This window comes from Neofelis nebulosa, chromosome 1 (genome assembly GCF_028018385.1).
Source record: "Neofelis nebulosa isolate mNeoNeb1 chromosome 1, mNeoNeb1.pri, whole genome shotgun sequence".
NCBI lineage: Eukaryota > Metazoa > Chordata > Mammalia > Carnivora > Felidae > Neofelis > Neofelis nebulosa.
This window is the reverse complement of record NC_080782.1, coordinates 177937048-177958610: the sequence shown is the minus strand read 5'-3', so window position 1 is coordinate 177958610 and position 21563 is coordinate 177937048. Positions and strand designations below refer to the sequence as shown.

Below are 21563 nucleotides of genomic sequence, written 5' to 3'. Positions count from 1 at the left end.
CAAGATCCACGGGTCTAGCCTCCACTGTCGTTCTCAGATTTCCAGAGTCCTTTATTAAATGGGGGTCCACTATATGTGCTGTGAATTTGTGTTGCAAGAGGTAGGGGTGGCCCCCTGTGTTTACTCAGGAATGTGTTGGGAAGTAACCTTTGCGCTAGAAAAAATAAAAGAGGATGTCATTATGAGTCAAAACCCTTAAAATATGACCGTCCTGTTTCTCGAATGCCTTTCCATCTTGCCTTTGCAGGGAGCATTCTTAAAATACATTGCTTCTTTAATGATGGGCCAGTCAACTTTATAAGCAAAATTCTCCCAGTTTTTTTTTTTTCCTTCCCTACTTTGGATGTACTATCATCCTACCTGGTTTCAAATTAGCTGTAGCAGCAGATGCTTAGGCATTATAAAGAAAAATGTCTATCTTGTAATAACTGAATTAATATGTGAATGCGTTACTGAATATGATTATGTACTGTGTAAATATGAGATGAGAACTGCCTTTCTAGTGCTTTCCCCTTGTGAATGCTCTGCTCCAGCGCCCGCCTCCTCTGGCCAATGCTCTCAGGTGGACCTAAGGCTGCTCTTTCTACTGCTGCACTAAAGGCCTGTTCTGCACAATTAACACTGCAGCTGATGCTGCCTGTATGTGACACGTCGCTGAAAGCTGCCTTCTGTCAGTGTAAAATGCTGATAGCGTACAATGTTGCCTACTACCTTCCTTGCTTCAATTCCAGCTAGGCCGTAGCGCCCTGTCCCTCAACTATGTAGAGTGTGTCTCTTGGAAAGAGGTTTAGCCATATACTTACTCGTTTAGACTCTAGAGGATCTAACAGGGCAGGAATAACATCTAATATTTCTTGAGTGCCTCTTCTGTGCCAGGCATTTGTCAGCTCCTTTTATCTTCACAATGACCTTATAAGATAGTTACTATTATGATCTATCATTCCTGTTTTAGAGACAGTAAACCCAAAGCACAGTGAGGCTAAGTTAGTTGCTCGAGGTTGCTAAGCAAATGAGAGATGGAGTTAGAATTTGACCTCTACCGTCTGGCCTGAACACAGGACTCTAACCACTGTACCACCCTGCAGGTGCCCGGAGGCTAAGTCCTGTGCTGGGTGGGTGGCAACCGACAGAGAGAGTTGATTCTTTCGGCGTAAGAACTGGTGACTTAAGTTACCCACATTCTATGTAAAGAACAAAATATATAATTTTTTTATATATTTCAAAACATAACTGGAAATAGGTTTATTTTTTACCTTAAATATGCCAGAAGGGCTTAGGGCATTAAGTGTGCTAACGAATGGGTACTGCCTCACAATCGGATTGTGGCAGATAACACCAGGCAAAAATAAAATCAGTTGGGGAGACATTTTAGAGGATATGGTTTGTAAAAGTTCCTTCATGGCCCTTAGAAACGGCAGTAAATGTACTGTCCCCAAATCCTCCTCCTCCCCACTTGGAAGATAAAACGCCTATTATAATCATGGGTCACTTCAAGTTCAATGGAACTTACTGTCTGGGGAAAAAATGGCCAAATAAAAAGCGAATTTTCTATCTATTGCGATGATAAATGTCTGACCTACTTCAAGATCCTTTTGCTGAGGTTCAGCTCATTTCCATGCAGTCAGGTCCGACATGCCAATAATGATGGAGAGCATGAAACACCAAAGGATTCTGCGGATTATCACTTCTGCTCTCCGGACAGACAGCACTTCATTTAAGCAGCTTTCCAGATATCTCCATTGTGGATCTGATGGAAGGATTTAGCTTAAAGCCAGAGGTTGTAACCTTTCGTCTGCAAGAGGGAGCCTTTGACCAGAGGATGTACCACCGAAAGTGCCCCCCCTGCGGCCTCTCGATTATGCAGCCAGCTGTGCGGACCAACACTGATGTCTACGTTTTTGTCTTCTCCCGTCGAGGCACACGATAATAAAGATATTTCCTCATTTCTCGTGCACTGCAATTTTCTTCTCTGCTAATCCAACATGTTTTGATTGCCTATGGGAGAGAAGAGTAATTCAAAGGAGGAATTACATTAATTTCAGAAACTGATGGTAAAGAAAGAGCTGATAGATAATTTGAGAGAATTGGCCCATGCAGTGCTCACTGCTATCCTCAAACCTTCAACTCATGGTGACTGGATTGGGATATTATTATGGGTCAGTGAAGATAGAGGGGATCCTCTGAGCTTAAGCAACTTGAAATAAGCCAAAACTCATAGATCAAAATTGGACAAGCTCCATGAAGAAATAGAGAATGTAAGTCAATGCTGAAGGGCACTTGATGAGCAGAGGCTGAGAATTCTTGGATCCAGAATCAAAGGCCCAATGTGTTCAAGACCAAAGTGGGGGGCTCTGCAAACTTTGAAAAGCAGATCAATGATGGGATGATTCGCCATAGCATTTTTCTGAAGAGTGGACTCCTGTATGCCATCTTAAAACTTACGCTATTTTCAGCCCCAAATAAGAAATAACCCAACTGTGCATCAGTAGGAGAATGGGTAAATAATTATGGTGTTGCCATGCAAAGGACTACTATTCAGTGGGAACGGGAACAAAATACTGATAATGTGGATTGATGTCGATGAATCTCAAAGATATGCTGAGCCAAAGAGTCTAGACACAAACGAGTGCCTACTGTCTGATTCTCTCTTAAAATTTTGAGAAAAATAAACAAACAAATAAACAAACAAAAACAGCTTACCTAGACTTGCAGAAAGCAGAACAGTGCTTACCCAGGGCTGATTTTGGAGGCAAATAATAATAATAATAATAATAATAATAATAATAATAATAAATAAGTAACTCATACATGTACCTCAGTAAAGTTGCTTTTTTTAATAAGTGAGTGAAATTTCATTCCATAGAACTTTCCAGAACATCCCCAATTCATAAGTCAAGGTTGTTTATGTTATGGTAAAATGCCTTTGAGCAGCAGTGTTATGGTTTACATTTCTGTTACAGAAAACCCATTGTAGAAAACTTTGTGCACTTTATGTGCTGCTTGATAAACCCTGTTTGTTCTTTTGAGGTCTCTCTAACAGTGAGGTAGCATATGACACCCTTTAAGTGGAGAAGTCTGCAGCCGGGCTTTACCATTTGAAGATTTGACTTCACCATTCATTAGCTGTGGAATGCTGGGAAAGTTCCTTAACATCTCTAAGCCTCAATTCCCTTATCCCTGAAACGGGGTTAAAAATAAAGCCGTCTTCATAATTCATTAAGCATGTTCAATAAGATAGTGATTATAAAGTACTCAGCATCGTGTGTGGACTGTAACAGGATCTCAGTAAAGGGAGCTCTTCCATTTGTGTAACCTCTTCTTTAACACTGTCCCCATCATGCACCCCTCCGAGTGAATCCACACCTCATCTATTCCAGCCCTGATGGGTCATATCATGTGATGTGATCTGGTAAGGTCACCCTGTTACCCTTCCTGCTCTCCTGGAGGCTCCTTGAGATGATTACAACTGTGTCTTACCCATCCCTTTATTCCCAGCACCCCGCATCACAGCCTTTACCTGTCACACTCTCAGTATGGGAGCTACTTCCTTCAGGCTTAAATAATCAGCTGTCCTTTGCGTCTTAACACGTGTCCTCAGAACGAATGGGATGCGAGCCGTGTTTGATCAAGCCCTGAAACCTGTGCAATCTGCAGAAGTATATGTGGGAAACAAGAATTACTCAGAGATGAAGCGGCAAGGCTGTGAGCTCCCCCCCTTACATTTGGAACGTGGAAAGCAGAGTGAAGTCCCTGGTGTTACTCCAGAGAATGCTCCGGCAAAGCTTCCGTGGATTTTCTGAAGAGCGGAAGCAAAGGAAGGGCATGTTCAAATTTGAGGGAGGCTTCGAGGAAAGTTTGGGAAATAATGTTTTTGGATTAGACCCCAATGCTTCTTCCTTGTAGCACCCCTGGATCACACTCCCAGACACTGACTTGATTTGCCAGCTTTTGCTCTCTGCTGAACCTCACCGTGTCCTTTGCTTTGTCAGTTGGGTTTCCTGAGCACTTACATACTTAACGTTCAGACCTTAAGTGCCAATAGCCTATATTATAAATTTTAAGATGTATGCCTGCCTAGCTGTATCTCCTTGTGCCCTTTCCCATTAAGTAAATAATAATTACATTAATAATCCTAATAAATAATGAAAAACATAAAACAAAACAATAAAGAGTCATTTCGCTTACTTAGATCATTGCTTGACTTAAATGTGCATCTTCATGCAGAAATTCATGGTGGCCTACTCTTTTTTTCATCGGTGACATCTTAAGTGTGATTGGATATTTGTGGAGTTGAGGAAGGAGTTCACTTGGGCCACAGGATCTTTGTTAAGGTTTCCCTCTCTCTGTCCTGTCACTAAACTGAAAAGTAAATCCTCAGCCACATAGTGGATACGGCCCAGAGGTATTTATCTCGCCAGTACGTTGCTTCAGGAGATTTACATACACTCATTACTGCTGGAGAGGCCAGCAGACAAACCAAACTGAACAGAAACCAAGATAAAGCAAATGTGCTGATGTAGTGTTTTAACCTGACTGGACCCTTTTCAGAATAGTTCTTTGTGATAGCTGGCCAACAAGAAAAACTCTAAATGCAGACATTTCTCTCAGTTCTCTCGTTCACAGCCCATAGATACTGGTGGTTGCAGGCAGGAGGAGGGGAAGTCGGGAAATGTTTTTATTCCTCATGAGGTGCCCAACTGAGGCAAGTAGTCTTCCCACCGCATTTAACGAGTTAATTTTTAGTCAGTGTGCAAAACCTTAGGAAATTCAACCTTTTCTGAACGCACACGTGTAACTGAGGGATGCAGCCACACACGCTGAAAGTGATTAGCCCATTAATACCACAAACTGTCAGCTTCCAGCCCCTTTCTTAATGTTTCTTTATTTTTGAGAGAGACAGACAGAGCGCAAGCGGGGGAGGGGCAGAGAGAGAGGGAGACACAGAATCCGAAGCAGCTCCAGGCTCTGAGCTGTCAGCACAGAGCCGGTGTGGGGCTTGAACTCACAAACTGTGAGATCATGACCTGAGCCAAAGCTGGATGTTTAACCAGCTGAGCACCCCAGGAGCCCCTCCAGCCCCTTTCTTATACAGCCTGGGGGAGGCAGGATTGCACACATTACTACACTCAGCAAGCTGATGGACTTAACTCTTCAGTATAACTCCAAAAGGGAGACAGGGTCAAATCAGCACAGAACATAAACAGCCTTTGAGAAAATGACTTTCCTCAAGCTGAGGTGAGGCACAGAGTCAAGGCCCATGTCTGCAACCCTGCTGGTCCGTCCAGTTCTCAGCAGGGCAAACACCAGTCTGACAGGGTCCATCTGCCACCCCAGGAGCTGTCCCTGATAGGAAGGAGAGGTGTGAAAAACAAAGATCCCTGCTCACAGAGTGATATGAGGAGCCAGTCACGTGATGTAGAACAAAGACCCAAAGGTTTCTTTCCTTTGAGCATCTGTCAACTGTTCTTCAGAAATACAAATGATTCTTAAAAGAGTTGGCATCCCAGTGATTTCTCACCCCCTTAACCACACATTCATAGAAAGATCCAGCATCTAAGCATTTCATGCAGAGGCCAGGTTGTAAGGGTGAATCAGTAATCCCCCAGGCAAACGCCTTCACTGAGGGGCATCCATTGTACCCAGTGTTACACTGTCTCTAATCACATTTTTCTTTCTATTCAGCGATATGGTTTTGCAGCTTTTCAGTACAATTAAGGAACACAGGAGATAGATGAATAAGCAAAGTTTGCTTAGCATCCTCTACAGCTTGTTTAGAAAGATTGTTTTTACAATCGAGTAGTGACAGTAGAAGGAACACAGTACCCCCGAGCTACATTTCATCTCAGCTTAGTCTTACCTTTGTGACATTGGGCCAGTCACTGATGTGCTGTTTCACAAGAGCTTTTTCACAAAAAGCTTGTGTTTGGAGAGCCAGGACCTCGGTCCACACTTGCCTCCCAAGTAAAACATCCTGACCTCCTCATGTGCTAGGCAGCCACTCTTCATTTTCTCCCCTTCCTTCCTTCCTTCCTTCCTTCCTTCCTTCCTTCCCTCCCCCACTCCCTCCCTCCCTCCCTCCCTCCCTTCTTCCTTCCCTCCTTCCTTCCTTCCCTCTTTCCTTCCTTCCTTCCTTCTTCACATAGCCCCCATTTTCCTGGGGGCTATACTCTAACCCCAGGATGGTAAGACTTTCTTTGTAGGTTTTTGTAAAGATTAAATGAGACTTTGTGTCCTAAAAACTTAGGGCACAGCTTGGTTCCTAATGTGTAGTAAATGAAGGCTCTCATCCTCCTTCTTGTCATGGTTATTTTTACTAGGACATCTGCCCCAGCTACAACGACTTAGGACCACAACAATTTTTCCAACAGCAATTGCCTTGGGCCCTACTGACATTAATATATTTCCCATGTAAATATGCCAGAGGACACACATATGGCTAGTTTCTATTATAAAGTATTATAATTGTTATTCTAGATGTATATTCTTGAATAACAAATAGCCTCTAAATGTACTGTTATGGGTTGAATTATGTCCTCCCTCCCACCCCCGCCGGACTTCATATGCTGAAGTCCTAACTCCCTGTGCCTCAAAAGGGCACTGTATGTGAAGATGTCAACTTTAAGGAAGTATTTAAGTTAAAATGGGTGGGCCCCAACCCAGTATAACTGGGGTCCTTGTAAGAAAAGAAGGTTAGAACTCTCTCTCTCTCTCTCTCTCTCTCTCTCACACACACACACACACACACAGAAGGAAGACCATGTAAACACACAAGGAGAAGACAGTGATCTATAAGCCAAGGAGAGAGGTCTCAGAGTGCATTCAAATCTACTGACACCTTGATCTTGGACTTCCAGCCTCCTGAACTGGAAGGAAATACATTTCTGTTGTGCAGCCCCCCAGGATGTGGTATTTTGTTATGGTAGCCCATGACAACATTAGTCTTAATAATTAGCAAGCTAGGGGTGCCTGGGTGGCTCAGTCGGTTGAACAACTGACTTCGGCTCAGGTCATGATCTCATTCACAGCTCGTGAGTTTGAGCCCTGCGTCGGGCTCTGTGCTGACAGCTCGGAGCCTGGAGCCTGCTTCTGATTCTATGTCTCCCCCTATCTCTCTCTCTCTCTGCCCTAACCCACTTGCATTCTGCCTCTGACTCTCAAAATTAAATACACATTAAAAAAATATTTTTTAAATAATGAGCAAGCTAAGACACGTACTAACTTAAACCAAACAACAATATCTGTTTTGCTCCTACATCTGCAGTGTGAGCAGGGCTCACAGCAAAGCTGTGCTGTACCTCAGTCAGTGCCGTTCTGCTGGGGCAGCTGGAGGGGATTTTGCTGGAATTATCTGTGGCTCACTCAGTCATGTATCTAGTGGTCAGTGCTGGCAGCTGGCTGGGACTTTGATTGCATCTGGTAGCATAAGAGTTGCATGTGGCCTGGGTTTCTTTAGAACATGATACCCAGGGCCAGGGTGAAGGTTCCAAGAGAGAGGCAGGCAGAGACTCTCATATTTTCTCTCTCTCTTTTTTGTAAATTTTTAATGTCTATTTATTTTTGAGAGGGAGGGAGAGAGAGAGAGAGAGAGAGAGAGAGAGCGAGCGAGCGAGCAGGGGTGGAGGGGCACAGAGAGAGGGAGACACAGTATCCAATGCAGGCTCCAGGCTCTGAGCTGTCAGCACCGAGCCCTATGGGGGGGTCGAACTCACGAACACAAGATCATGACCTGAGCCAAAGTTGTATGCTTAACTGACTGAGCCACCCAGATGCCCCATCACATTTTCTTTTTTTTTTTTTTTTTTTTTTTTCAACGTTTTTTATTTATTTTTGGGACAGAGAGAGACAGAGCATGAACGGGGGAGGGGCAGAGAAAGAGGGAGACACAGAATCAGAAACAGGCTCCAGGCTCCAAGCCATCAGCCCAGAGCCCGACGCGGGGCTCGAACTCACAGACCGCAAGATCGTGACCTGGCTGAAGTCGGACGCTTAACCGACTGCGCCACCCAGGCGCCCCCACATTTTCTAACTTAGCCTTGGAAGGTATGTAGTGTCACTTCTACTACATCTCATCCATCAGAAGCAAGTCACAGTAGCCAGCCCAATTCAAGGGGAGAGGCATTCGTCTCCACTTTGTCATGGGGTCCTGTCATAGATTTTGCAGCTATATTTTAAAATCCCTGGAGCTATGCAGTCAAATCATCTTAACTATAGATATGTTAATTTCATCTCAATTAAGTATTGGCATTGTTATATGTGTAAAAAATATAAACAATTAAAGTTAGACTATCATGGGTGCTCTTTCTGGAGTTGATGTCATGACTTCTACTGAATTATTTTCATGTCTCTGAATTTGTATTTCTGCTATCCATTTCTCTCCAAGCAAAAGCACGACAATTTCAGTTCTTTGTCATTACTCAGAGGTTGGGTTTTGTCTGGCGTCACTAATCATTTTGGCAGCTGTCCACAATGTCTGACATGGGAGGAGACAGGATGGAGTTGGACACTCAAGACGTAACAGACAGCACAGGTGCTGGCATCAGACAGTCTCGAAATCTGCATTCTTTCTAAATCCTGACTTTGTCACTTACTAAGCATCTGACCTTTGGCAAGTTGCTCAAATACCCAGAGTTCCAGAGTTTTCAACTGTAGAGTGGGGTTACCGTCACTGTTCGGAGAGAGTGTCAGGAGGATAAAATAAGATATTGTTTGTAAAGTCCCTAGCTTTGAGCCCAGCATGTTAATCATGTTCCCCTTTGCTCTTTAAGGTGATAAACACAGATCAAAATAATCACAGTAGTAGGTTATTAAACTATAATGACTTCATAGAGGGCGATAATCAGTTATGCTTCAAATAACCCGTTTGATCTTCACTGCATCGTCCTTTCCTCCGTCTTTGTATGGCACCAGACTAAACATTGCACTGGGATTTCAGCGTAACACTTCACTATTGAGTAAATTTTGATCTCAGACACATTTTGCCCCGTTTCCACGTTTCTCATGTATCAGGACAGCTTGGAAGGCAGGTGTTACAACACATCCTCAGTGAGTTCCACGTCGTAATCCAAGTGTAACTTACAAGTTTGTAACATGTCTCCCACGTGGAAGCCACTGATTTCACTTATACTCGTGATTATTGTAAGCCACTCTTACTGGTACAAGGGACCGAGATATCTTTTGGCTTTCTAAATGGGGATCTTTTTGACTGAGGAAAAGCAGAAAAACAAAAATATGGTGATGGAGATTCAAATGTTAGATTTTTTTTTTTACTTGTGTACTTGAAATTGTATCCTAAGCATATTAATGAAGATGATTTTTGCATTTCATTTTCACTGCATTTATTTTTTTGATTAATGTAGTTCCTATTTTTCAGATAAGAAGCAAGAAAAGAAATAAATAAAACAGATTTTCAGACTGATTGCTAATTTATATGAATTCATGTATTCAAATTTATGATCTTTGAATCAAATACAAGTGCTCAGTGCTATTTTTCAAATCTCTGACATTATTTACATAAAAGCCTTTTTTGAAATATCAAAAGAGATTATTAGTCATTGGGGAAATTTCAATAGTACCCTGATGTTTCCTGAAGATGTTCTGAAGGTATGTGAGAACAAAATGCCATTTGGAAGTTAAAACTTGCCAGTGAAAACCACTCAGGAGCAGGAATACTCAAATGGATTTTTCTTAGCTTTTTAGTAGGTTTCAAACAACAGTTAATCAAAAGATATTTTTATTGTAAAAAAAATTGTTTAAAAAAAGAAGTTCTTATAAAGCAATGTATTAGTTTCCCATGGCAGCTGTAACAAAATTACTGCAAATATTGTAGTTTGAAGCAAGCCAGCTCTACTGTCTTACAATGCTGGAGGTCAGGATTCCAAAGTAGCCCTTGGTGGGTTACAGTCAAGGTGTGAGTAGTGCTGCATTCATCTGGGGGCTCCAGGGACGGTCTGTTACCTTGTGCCTTGTCCAGCTCCTGGAGGACGCCAGCATCCGTTGGCTGACGATGCCATCCCCCATGCTCAGAGCTAGGAACATCATGTATTCAAATCTCTGAGTCTTATTTGCGACCTCCCTCTTCCATCATTTAAGGATCCTTGTGATGACCCTGGGTTCACTCAGATAATCCATCTCAGAATAATCTCCCCATCTCAGAATTCTTAATTTGTTTGCATCTGCAAAATCGCTTTTGCTGTGTAAAGTAATGTACTGATAAGTTCCAAAAATATGGGACCCTTGGGGCACCTGGGTGGCTCCGTTGGTTAAGTGTTGGACTCTTGATCAGAGAAGCATCAGTTCAGTTCATGATCTCACAGTCATGAGATTGAGCCTTGAATCAGGCTCCATGTTGAGTGTGGAGCCTGCTTAAGATTCTCTCTTTCCCATTTTCTCTGCCCCTCCCTCACTCGCTCTCTCTCTCTCTCTCTCTCTCTCGTGCGCACATGCTCGCAAAAATAAATAAATAAATACATACATACTTACATACATGCAAAAAAGAAATATGGGGCCCATTATTCTGCCTTCTACCAACAGCCACTTAGAAATCATTTTATTTGTTTCCATAACTTCTTCTTAGTTATTTTAAATACTAATTTAAAAGATTAAGTTGTTAAATAAGAAATAATTTCTGCAGTTTTAAAAAATTTTGCAACCAAATTTTGCTATGTCATCACCCCCACTCCAATCTAGAAACACAGCCGGGTACTAAAAAATCTCTACTTCTGACAACCCTAAAAGCTGGCAATCAATCATTCAGCAAAATCACACAATTGTAACTTCATGTGGGACACTAATACAACAAAATTTAGAAGAAAATCCAGCCATATGCTAAACATTTACACTGTTCTTTAATGACCCATTTCTTGAGGGAGGAAAATTTTGTGTTAATTTATTATTCTTATTTTTTAAATCAGTGAAGGAGGTCATACTGACATCCACTTATGTAAAATAATCACTGAACCATTCACTGGAATCCACAAGATTTTCTATAAGAAAGCTTAACATTGTAAACTTCTTTCCTTTTCCAGTTTACAAAATATTGGCCATTAAACTTAACCCTGCAATAATATTTTTTTCCGTTCAACACTGACATATTTTGGAGGGTGCAGGGAGAAGGTGTGACTAACAGCCAATTTCTGTTATATTCAGAGAGACAATTTTTCTTGGACTGGATAAGTGGTCTCTCTTGACTTTGATATTCTGCTTTTGTTTCATATAAAATAGAACAGCGGCTTTCAACTGGGGCAATTCCCCCCCCCCCACCACCACCACCACCACAGGGACAATTGGTAATGTCTAGAGACTTTTTTGGATGTCACAATTTAAAGGATGCCATTTGTGTCATATGGGTAGAGGCCAGGAATGCTACTAAACATCATACAGTGCATAGGATAGGCCCCTTCTGCAAAGAATGATCTGGCCCAACCTGTCAATATGAGTGCTGTGGTTGAGGGACTTTGATGTCAAATGATCTGGAACTTAAGATGGAAGAATCTCTGTCAGCATTTCGTTAATATAATGAACACAGCATATGTAAAGGAGAATCTTCATGCAGTAGTAGGCTTCTCAAACCTCAGATTTCTCTCCTTCTCCAAACCGGAGAAGTCATCGCTGATACAGGTAAAGCGCCACCATGTACACTAACCAAGTAGTAATTCTTGAGAGTTCTACCTTCATTATCTATCTCCAATGCGACCGCTGCTTCCCTCACCCTACACAGACATCATATCTTGCCTGGACACTGGGAAGCCTCCTAACTAGTTTCCTTGTATCCTTTCTTGCTCTTGCAATGCATTATTTAGCAGCCAGGTTTTAAAGTTAGTATCAGATCATGTTCTTCCACCAATGGCTTCTCTTTGCAAGTAGAAGAAAGTCTACATTTCCTACCAGAACATGCCAATCCCTACCAAGAATGAGACAGAATAAATGAGTTAATTGATAAATTGGTTTAATTAATAGTTTTGTGGGTGTTTCCCCTCCCCCCATTTTAAGTATTCCAGAACATGTCAGAATAAAGTACAGCTTGCAAGTTTGTTGAGACCCCTTCAAGTATCCAGATATAATTTGTATACTGGCCTTCGGTTTCCACTTTATGACCCAAGATGACTCTGCAGAATATCCTCATCTGCCACATTCTTTTCTCTTTTTCCTCTTCCACAGCCAATTCTACTTTTATTTATTCCCTAACCAAAGAACCTTTGAGATGATTCTTTTAAAATGACTCACGGCAAAAGTTTTCACTTAGCTTTTGAGATTGGATTTGATCATGATAGCCACCACATCTTCTATAGCTTGTTTTCAGAAGGACTTTATGTTGTCTCAGTTATTAATGTACGACTTTGTGGGGCTAATTCAGATAATTCAGAGTCATGGAAAGTTACAATCCGTAGATTCTACGCAACTGTTTCTTTTAATCATTATTTATCCCGTGCACTGAGCAGAGTGTGTGGTGTGTGTCTGACTTGTTCAATGCTGTGCAGTGCCTGGAAGATGTGGTCTTTTAGTCAGTATGTGTGGCATGAATGAGATAATAGAGAGAGAGAGAGCAGTTAGCATAGTATGTGACACCCTGGCAGGTGCCCAATAAATGATGCATATGGCATGGGAGAGACATCCAAGCTAATCATCTGCCTCCTGCTGGTAATGAGGCCATTTGGGGGGCCCACCAAAGACACAGTTGTGGAGAAATAGACAAGCTACAGGGAACAGAGAACCACCTCCTTCCCTAGAGAGGGACTCAGTGGAAGAACTGATGGAAGTCTGGTGTCAACATTAATAACGTCTTTCTAACAAGGCTCGGGCATTTAATTAAAATTAATTTCGTACCAAAGCTAGTTGCAGCATTGAGGTGCCAGAGGAAAGAGCTGACCAGGAGCGGAGACTAGCTGGTGATAAGCGTGGGCATGGAGTACTGCTTGAAGTGATCCCAGAAATCAAACAGCTTGACACAGCTGGAATTAAGACTTAGTGTAGGAATAGGTATGACATTCGGAAGTTTTTTTTTTTTGAAGTACTCCTTTGCACCCTTTTTGTGCAACACTTAAAACTGAGGAGCAAATGATTAATTATGTACTATGTATTATGTATGTATGTATATATATATGTATATGTGTGTATACATATATATGTATATGTGTGTATACATATATATGTACATATGTGTGTGTATATATATATATATATATATATATATATATATATATATATATATATAATTTTTAGGGGAGCCATATTTTTCCAGTAAAATATACCAGAACCTGGGAAAAACCTCCCTTTTTCATAAGCTACTATAAATCAAGTAATTCTAGTGAGCCTGTATTAAATAATGAAGCTAAAGAAAATAGCACTTGGGGGCGCCTGGGTGGCGCAGTCGGTTAAGCGTCCGACTTCAGCCAGGTCACGATCTCGAGGTCCGTGAGTTCGAGCCCCGCGTCAGGCTCTGGGCTGATGGCTCGGAGCCTGGAGCCTGTTTCCGATTCTGTGTCTCCCTCTCTCTCTGCCCCTCCCCCATTCATGCTCTGTCTCTCTCTGTCCCAAAAATAAAAAAAAAAAAAAAAAAAAGAAAATAGCACTTGAAGTTAGCTGTTTTGTTAACAAGCATCACTGTGTCATGATATGATTTCTTTAGGTGAAGTCCACACAGTCTAGCTCTTAGAAGACCCTCAATAAATTATTTTTGTTGCCTAGACACGAGAGGGTTCAATATGGATTAATACTTAATTCTCTTAACTTCTTTCCTATCTAAAGGTTTCTTCTTAACATTCTTCCATTACTGTTGGAATCTGGCAATTGCTCAGTTAGTTGCGAAACATTTCTTTCCCTTTAGTCCAATAAATGCATTTCCCATTCTTGTCTTAAAAGAAGGCGAATCCTCTCTCTAGAATTGTCTAGGAAAAGAATATGACTTTCTTTTCTATTCTTTTCTTTTATGTTTAGGAGATTGTTTCAGTCAAAGTCAGCAAACTGTTTGCTCTCATGCCAATGTCAAATAAAGGACTCTTGTTCAATATTGCCCCATCTTTTTTATAGGTTCAGCATCTTTGGATGTGTTTCTCAGGTGCATAAACCTTTAGCATTCAGGTCACACATGTCTGAACTCTAAAGATACTTCTAATGGAGTCTAAACTGTTGGTAGATTTGGATGTTGCCATAAACTTTGTACTTAGGGTGAGAGCAACATCATCCTGTCCTCAGCATAACATGATGTGGAAATGTGTGTATATCTATCTTACTGAAAGAACTATATAGCTAATGATGCATTACAGAAATTTGCTTCCAAAGATATTGGAAACATATAAACTAAATAAAACAGCTATGGATTGAATATATTATCGGCATTTAAATTTATGTTAAACTTGCTAATTGATACATTTAGTAACACATATAAAAAATAATTTTATCATACCAGTAAATATGGAGAATGCCTATTTTATGTATGACCATTACAATTAGATATGGTGAACTCTGTACTAAGAGAAATTTCAGAAGCTGAAATGCGAAGGAAGAGGCAGAAAACTAGAATGTTAAGTCATGATCCACAGGTATTTGGGGAATAGCCATTATAAATCCACCACAAAAATGATTTTAAGTTACCTCTTCAAAATTTTAAACATTTTACAACAATTTTTATAAGAAAATCTAATACACATACACACAGTGAAAAATAATTTTGTGTGATTTTCCAATGTATTCGGCTTTCAAAGTTCTATTTCAAAGAAGTTATGAGGCTTACACAGGAGACTATATATATATATTATTTTTTTAATATATTAAATATATATTTATTTTTTTATTTCTATTTATTGATTTTAGAGAGGTGGGGGGAGGTACAGAGGGAGGGGGGAGAGAGAGAGAGAGAGAGAGAGAGAGAGAGAGAGAGAGAGAGAGAGAGAATCTGAAGCAGATTCCACATTCAGTGTGGAGTCATAAGATCATGACCTGAGCCAAAATCAAGAGTCAGACCTGTACCACCTGAGCCACCCAGGCACCCCAAGACTATATTATTTTTTAACTTCACAAATTAGTATATGATAGATTCATAAATCCCGGAAATCTGTGATATGGAATCCACTTCTTAATATTCCCAACATATGCTTCCTTAATTAAGTTTGTCTTTAATGGTCAGTAGCAATAAGTAGCACAAGGATAAATATATATTTTATCAAATGTACTAGGAGTTCTCCTTTTAATTTTAAAAGAGCTATGAATGTAGGGTTTGTAATAATGGAAGGAGAGACTTCCCTTTTCCTTTCCTTTTTCTTCTGTGATAGAATTCTGGTAGTTGACTGCCTTGGTGGAGACAGAATCGCATGGGGTAGGGATGCTTATAAATGAACCTGGACGACTTGAGAAACTGTGGTTTTATTAATAAATAGAAGAGTCAGAAGGTGGAGCTAGTGCCAGAGGGAATACTGTACATCTGGTTTGAGAAGCAGTAAGTTTTGAAGTTACGCACGAGGCAGATGGGAATGTGAGAGTTTATCTTTGGGCAAGTGTGGATGCCGAAAAAGAAGGATTTGATATTTGTCTTTAAAAAGTGGTGATTTTCAGAGCTTTGGAATGAATGAGTTTGCAGAGAGGACAAGAAGAAAGATAAAAGAGAAGAGGGGCAGGGCTGGACTCTTAGGGGAAAATGCATTTAGAAGAGGAAGACTTATACTAAGAACAGTGGTCCAAGAAGAGAAAGGAAATATGAAAGCTGGTCCAGAGCAGACAAGAAACAGGATTCTTTTTTTTTTAATTTAATTTATTTTTGAGAGAGAGAACAAGAGAGAGCAAGCCAGAGAGGGGCAGAGAGAGAGAAAGACACAGAATGTGCAGCAGGCTCCAGGCTCTGAACTGTCAGCACAGAGCCTGACGTGGGGCTCAAACCCATGAACTGTGAGATCATGACCTGAGCCGAAGTCAGATGTTCAACTGACTGAGCCACCCAGGCACCCCAAGAAACAAGATTCTTAAAAGTTGAAACAAGATGAGTGGTCAAAAAGAAGCAAGAAAGACCAGAAATATGTGGATCTTAACAAACATGAGGGGGAAGGAATTTCAAGAAGGAAGAGGTAGTCAGTCAACAGTATCAAACCCGAAAGCTATTTGACCACAAATTATTGACTCGCTAATTCTGGGTGTAGCAAGCCCATCATTCAATGCTGTGTTGCTGCCCTTTGCTTCCCAGCCACAACCTAGAGAATTTTGGAATAAACTTGAATTTAACTCTAGTGATGACGCACGTTCATTTTTCCTACTCTGAAGTTCCAAACAAGTGAAGCTGGTGTATGATGTGCTGGTGAGTATGATCTGCTCTAACAGGCCCTGTTTCCCTTTGAACTTTGTTTCTCTGGGTTATTAAGCTGTTGTCAGGACATAATTATTTATTTGGAAATATGGTTGTTTACTTAATAATGGACAAAATATTTTATGGCTAAAGAAAAGTATCTCTGTCTTCCTTCTTAGCACATGCTGTATAGATATGTTGGTAACAAAGCATCTGGATGACATTGGAAGATAATGGCCAAAGTTTCACTGGTGCAAAATAGCTTAGGGCCCAGATTATAAGGTAGATTTAAAGATGGTGGGCTGAAAAACTCCCTATATCAAATTCAACTTGATGTTGGGCTAAACTGGCATGCAAACTAGTTCTCACTGGCCATCTAGAGTGAATGTCATAAACCTCATGCCTGAGGCAGGCTTGGACAGGCTCATTAGAAGTGACACCTCATTCCATGGGCACCTGGGTGGCTCAGTCGGTTGAGCATCCGACTTTGGCTCAGGTCGTGACCTCACAGTTTGTGAGTTCCAACCCTGCTTGTGGCTCTGTGCTGACAGCTCAGAGCCTGGAGCCTGCTTTGGATTCTGTGTCTCCCTCTCTTGGTCCCGCCCCTGCTCTCACTCTTGTCTATCTCTCTAAAAAATAAACATTAAAAAAATTTTTTTAGGGAAGTGACATTTCATTCTGAAATTTTTATTTCCAGTCTTATTCCTCAGGGTGTGCAAACCCCTGTGAAATGTTCCTTATATCTACGGCTCGTCTCTTACTAGGAAGCTTTCTTTCCAGTGCTTCCAATTTCCCACATTTTCTCCCCTCCCCCACTTCCTTAAAGAAAATCCAAATTCCCTAGAGAATTTTCTAAGTTTCCCAGTCTTACCACAGCCTCATCTCCTGTCTTCCTGCTCCTATCTGTCCAACCTGCACTCCTCAGTTTCCAAACCAGACGACTTCTGGTATTAAAGCAAAGTAATGATGATCATAGTCAAATGATGGGGAAAGCACAGTGAGGAGACCAAGCACCTGGAGATAAATGGCTGGATGTCTAGAAGGAGACTTGCTGGATCAAAGGGTAGGCAAGTTTCTACAGATTTTACGTTGCCAAATTGCCCTGCAGAATGACTCTATCAATTTACACTCTGCCGACATGGTTAATGGGCTGTAGTGTAATTGTCTGTTTATCTATCTGTTATCCTCATTAAGCCATAGGCCTTTCAAGGACTTTCTAATCTCTCAATGCCCAGCATCTAGCATTCAGCCTGGTGCAGACTAGGCACTCATTAACCCGCTTCTCTTCCCTACATCTAAAGTCTTTGAAGTCCCATACAATCGGGCTAAGTGATATAATAGAATATATGGATGAATGATAAGGCAGAGTGGATGGCACAATGTTCCAGAGTCCCCAAACACAACACATACACAAGCTCCTGTATAAAGTTAACCATCTATGTTCTAACCAAAACGTGCATAATGCAGTCTGCATTAATAGATAATTTTAGATAACCCCATGGCAGATACTGCTTGACTTGAATTAATACTGAACACTGAGGCTGCATAAATGCAGAAGTTCAAGTGTATGGATATTTTAAATGAACATCTTTCAGAATTCAACTATATTAGTAAATTATAGTAACTTCCTGCAGGGTGAAAATCTTTGAGAGCATGTTACTATGGTGATTATTTTTAAATGTCATGATTATAGTTTAAGATTATAGATTTCTTCCTGGGACAAAAAAGGTCTCTATAGTCCTCAAGGAATGTGCTTACTTACATGTACAATCTTTCAGAAAGTTATAAATCAACATTATGATGTTTTTGTTTGATAAACAAAAGCTTATAAAGATCCAAGATAATTTACCTAACACGTGACTAGAATGATTATCATCTGTAGTTTGAAGAAATGCATAGATGGTTACAAAGGATACAAAGATTTAATGAGACATGAGCCACAATTGAGCTACATACATTTCATGTATTCAAGAATAGGAATTGAACATATAACAAGAGAAGTTTATGTAGAGTAAGACATTGCCATGGTGGAGATTAAATGCTGAATTCTTTGGGGAAAAAAAAGAAGAGGAAACAGCTCACCTTAGAGCTATTTCCATGTGTCAAGGTCTAGTTGAGGTAATTCCATTCCAAAAGTTCTTCTAAGGATCCCAACTGGGATGAGGCTCTTAGTTACCTGAGTAATTTAGCTGCACCTCTTCTTACAAGACAAGCGCTTATGGAGCATTTATTGTGCCAAGCAACACTTGACCAAGTGACATGCCAAATGACATGAAATAGGCATGGGCAAATTCTTCATCAAGCTGGTAAAGAACTTCCAATGCCTTTTGTTAAAGATTTTGTATTTAACAACAATTCAACCCAAGTTCAGTCCATGCTTTACAACTATTTACATATATTTTATGTGTGTATCAATAATCATGAAAATCTTGATTTTAATCAGTTATACTGTGCTTAATAAATATCTGTTCAATGAATAAGTGATTGACAAGTAATGAATTTATATATTTATTCATAGAGAGCCAAATTGTTATTTACAAAACAATAGATCTAAGCCATAACATGTGACATCCAAAAATATTTGTCAAGGAGACCGTGGGTGGCTCAGTTGGTTGAGCGTCCCACTCTTGATTTTAGCTCAGGTCATGATCCCAGGGTCGTGGGTTCTAGCCCTACGTTGGGCTCTACACTGAGCATGGAGCCTTCTTGGGACTCATTTTCTCTCTCTCTCTCTCTCTCTCTCTCTCTCTCTCTCTCTCAAAACAAACAAACAACAACAACAACAACAAAAACTTGGCAAAACCATAGTTGGGGCAAAATTGGGAGAGGAACAAAATGGTTAAGAAAGATGTTTAAGGAAAATAATGATTTTGTTAATGGTATGACTTTGAACAAGAACACGGATACAAATTGTGTCTCTGCAGTGTATTCTCTATTTGTCATTACTGGCTAGCTCTGTGTAATGAGAAAAATGATTTTTTGGTTCTAATATTTTTAATGTAGGGATACCTACCAACTAAGATACACCTTACACATTTAAGCCTCCTCACTGGTAAAATTTAACAAATCATTAATTTATAAGTTATGCAATCCGAGTTAATATTTAGAATAGCACTTTTCTTATGTTGTCACTGGAATTGTAGCAGTGTAGTAATACAAAGGAATTTTTTAAAGTGTAAAATAATAGCAAATGTGAATCACCATAATATTATTATAGAGACATAACAGAAGTACTTAATTGGACTAGTTGAGGAAAAGATAGAAAGATGACAGTAAGCAGTAAATAAAATGAAAAAACAAAAGTAACCCACCTGCATGTATCAAGAGATGACATTTTTGCAAATGATGCAGCTGGTATATACATATTCCTAGTCCGGTTGGATTTTAGTCATAAGAAAATACAAAGAAACCTTTTTTTTTTTTTTTTTTTTGCATTTACGAGAACATGTAAAAGCCTTCTGCATAGTTACTTTAATTGGAATGTTATTGAAATAGCTATCAGTACATTCTTACAGAATGAATAAAATATTGAATTTAACTGAAATGGAAATCATGGTTAGCCAAAATTTGGGAGTTTTAAATTGGCAAAAGTGTTGCCAAGTGTTAGCATCAACACATTTTACTCTAACTGGCTTTTAGAGTGTGGTCTTGTTTTGGGTTTCAGACTGTGTGGTTAGAATAATTGGAAGATCGACTGGAGTGGCCACGATCCTGTTGTGGAAAAGGCAAAATAGCTAAGCTCAAATACTAAGAAATTAAGAAGAGCTTGAAAAAGAAGTGGTGGTTTGCAAAGGATTGCCTAAATAGGGTTATTGCTAGGGAGAACATGCCAAGTAGCCCTTCCCAGTGGGAACTCTGGTTGTTTCACACCCTGTTAAGTTTTGCAACATAAAAGCCATTTGGAGAGTATAAGGGTTAAGGTGAAAAAACTTTTATTCTGACCTTGAAATGTTTGGCTATCCTGATGCATCATACAAAGTCTGACCCTTTCTGTCTTGTTCTGAGTGATGGCTAGCAGAACCAAGGTGAAGTAGACCACCCATTAAAATCGAAACTGAGATCTCTTTCATTGCATGGTTCTATTTGATTTCCAGCTCTAACTGATTGACAGGCGTGAGATGACGGTTGTAGATTAGTTTGATAGGCATATATCGCCATTTTGAGCTTCTCTCTCATCATTGATTTTTTTTTGTTCCTTTTATCTAGTTTTATCCCAGTACTATTTCACAAATAAAATTTGATCATATATTGGAAATTTGCTCCTCAAACTTCAATTCTAGTCAGACCATTATATTATCTGAGAAAGCAGAATTTGATTAATTTTAAATTATATTTGGTTTTGCTGTATGCAGAATACAGGTTTTGAACCGGACTTAACTACGTTAAAAATTTTTGAACCACTGAAGCACATTTTAAATTAATTGCCTATGTAATTTTTGTATATTGGCATGTCACATGATTCCCTTCTTGTTTCAACTCAAGAAGAATAAGAATGCGTGTTTCCAAAGAAGAGTCCAAATGTAAGTAAATATATATCTTTAAATACTGGTTATCTGTTCAGAGATCAGATACCACAAATAACATGTTCTAAAATTATGCAATCATATTTTTAAACACAGTAAACACAAGGGATGCCATGCATAATCTGAAAATTATCTGCCTTCAAATGCACTCATTTGAGTCACTAAATATAATTGTAATTTTTTTTTATTTTTAAGGTGACAATAACCTGAGAACACCAAAGTGAATAGTAAATACAATAATAACTGTAATTTAGCTTGAATAAATGCAATTAAGGGTGATCAACGTAACAGTTGGTTAGTAGGTTTGGATTTATGTATGTATCTCAAAAAATATTCTTAACGCTTAACGAGTCAAATTGTCATGAATTAATTAATAGGGAACTAGAGAATCGGAGAAGGAAAGTTGGTGAACACAGAGATTACATCCACTGGAATTACTCATGACTTTGAATTTGAGATGATTCTCTCATGTGCTATATGGGATCTGCCTTTGAATACCTCACTGACACTGATACTTCTTTTCAGTGAAGAGAACTATATTGACCTTAGGAGTAAAGGGATAATTTGGGGAAAATCATAGCAACACTTCCGTGATCTTTCTAATATACTTTTCATTTTTATGAAAGAGCCTCTGTGGGAAATTGGTGACCTCCTGATATGATTCCTGAACCTTTCGTTTCCAAAATGATACAATCTCACTGAATTTATGAAAGATGGAGTCACAAAGCCAGATATAATTTTAGGCTTAATAATCAGTTTAGGTTCCTCAGAGT

At 39.8% G+C, this 21563-nt stretch overlaps 1 protein-coding gene across 2 annotated transcripts in view; it reads left to right on the top strand.

Annotated features, from left to right (window-relative positions):
* GPC6 (glypican 6) overlaps positions 1 to 21563 on the top strand; it is a 1126333-nt gene that overhangs the window by 605256 nt on the left and 499514 nt on the right. The window lies entirely within an intron of this gene.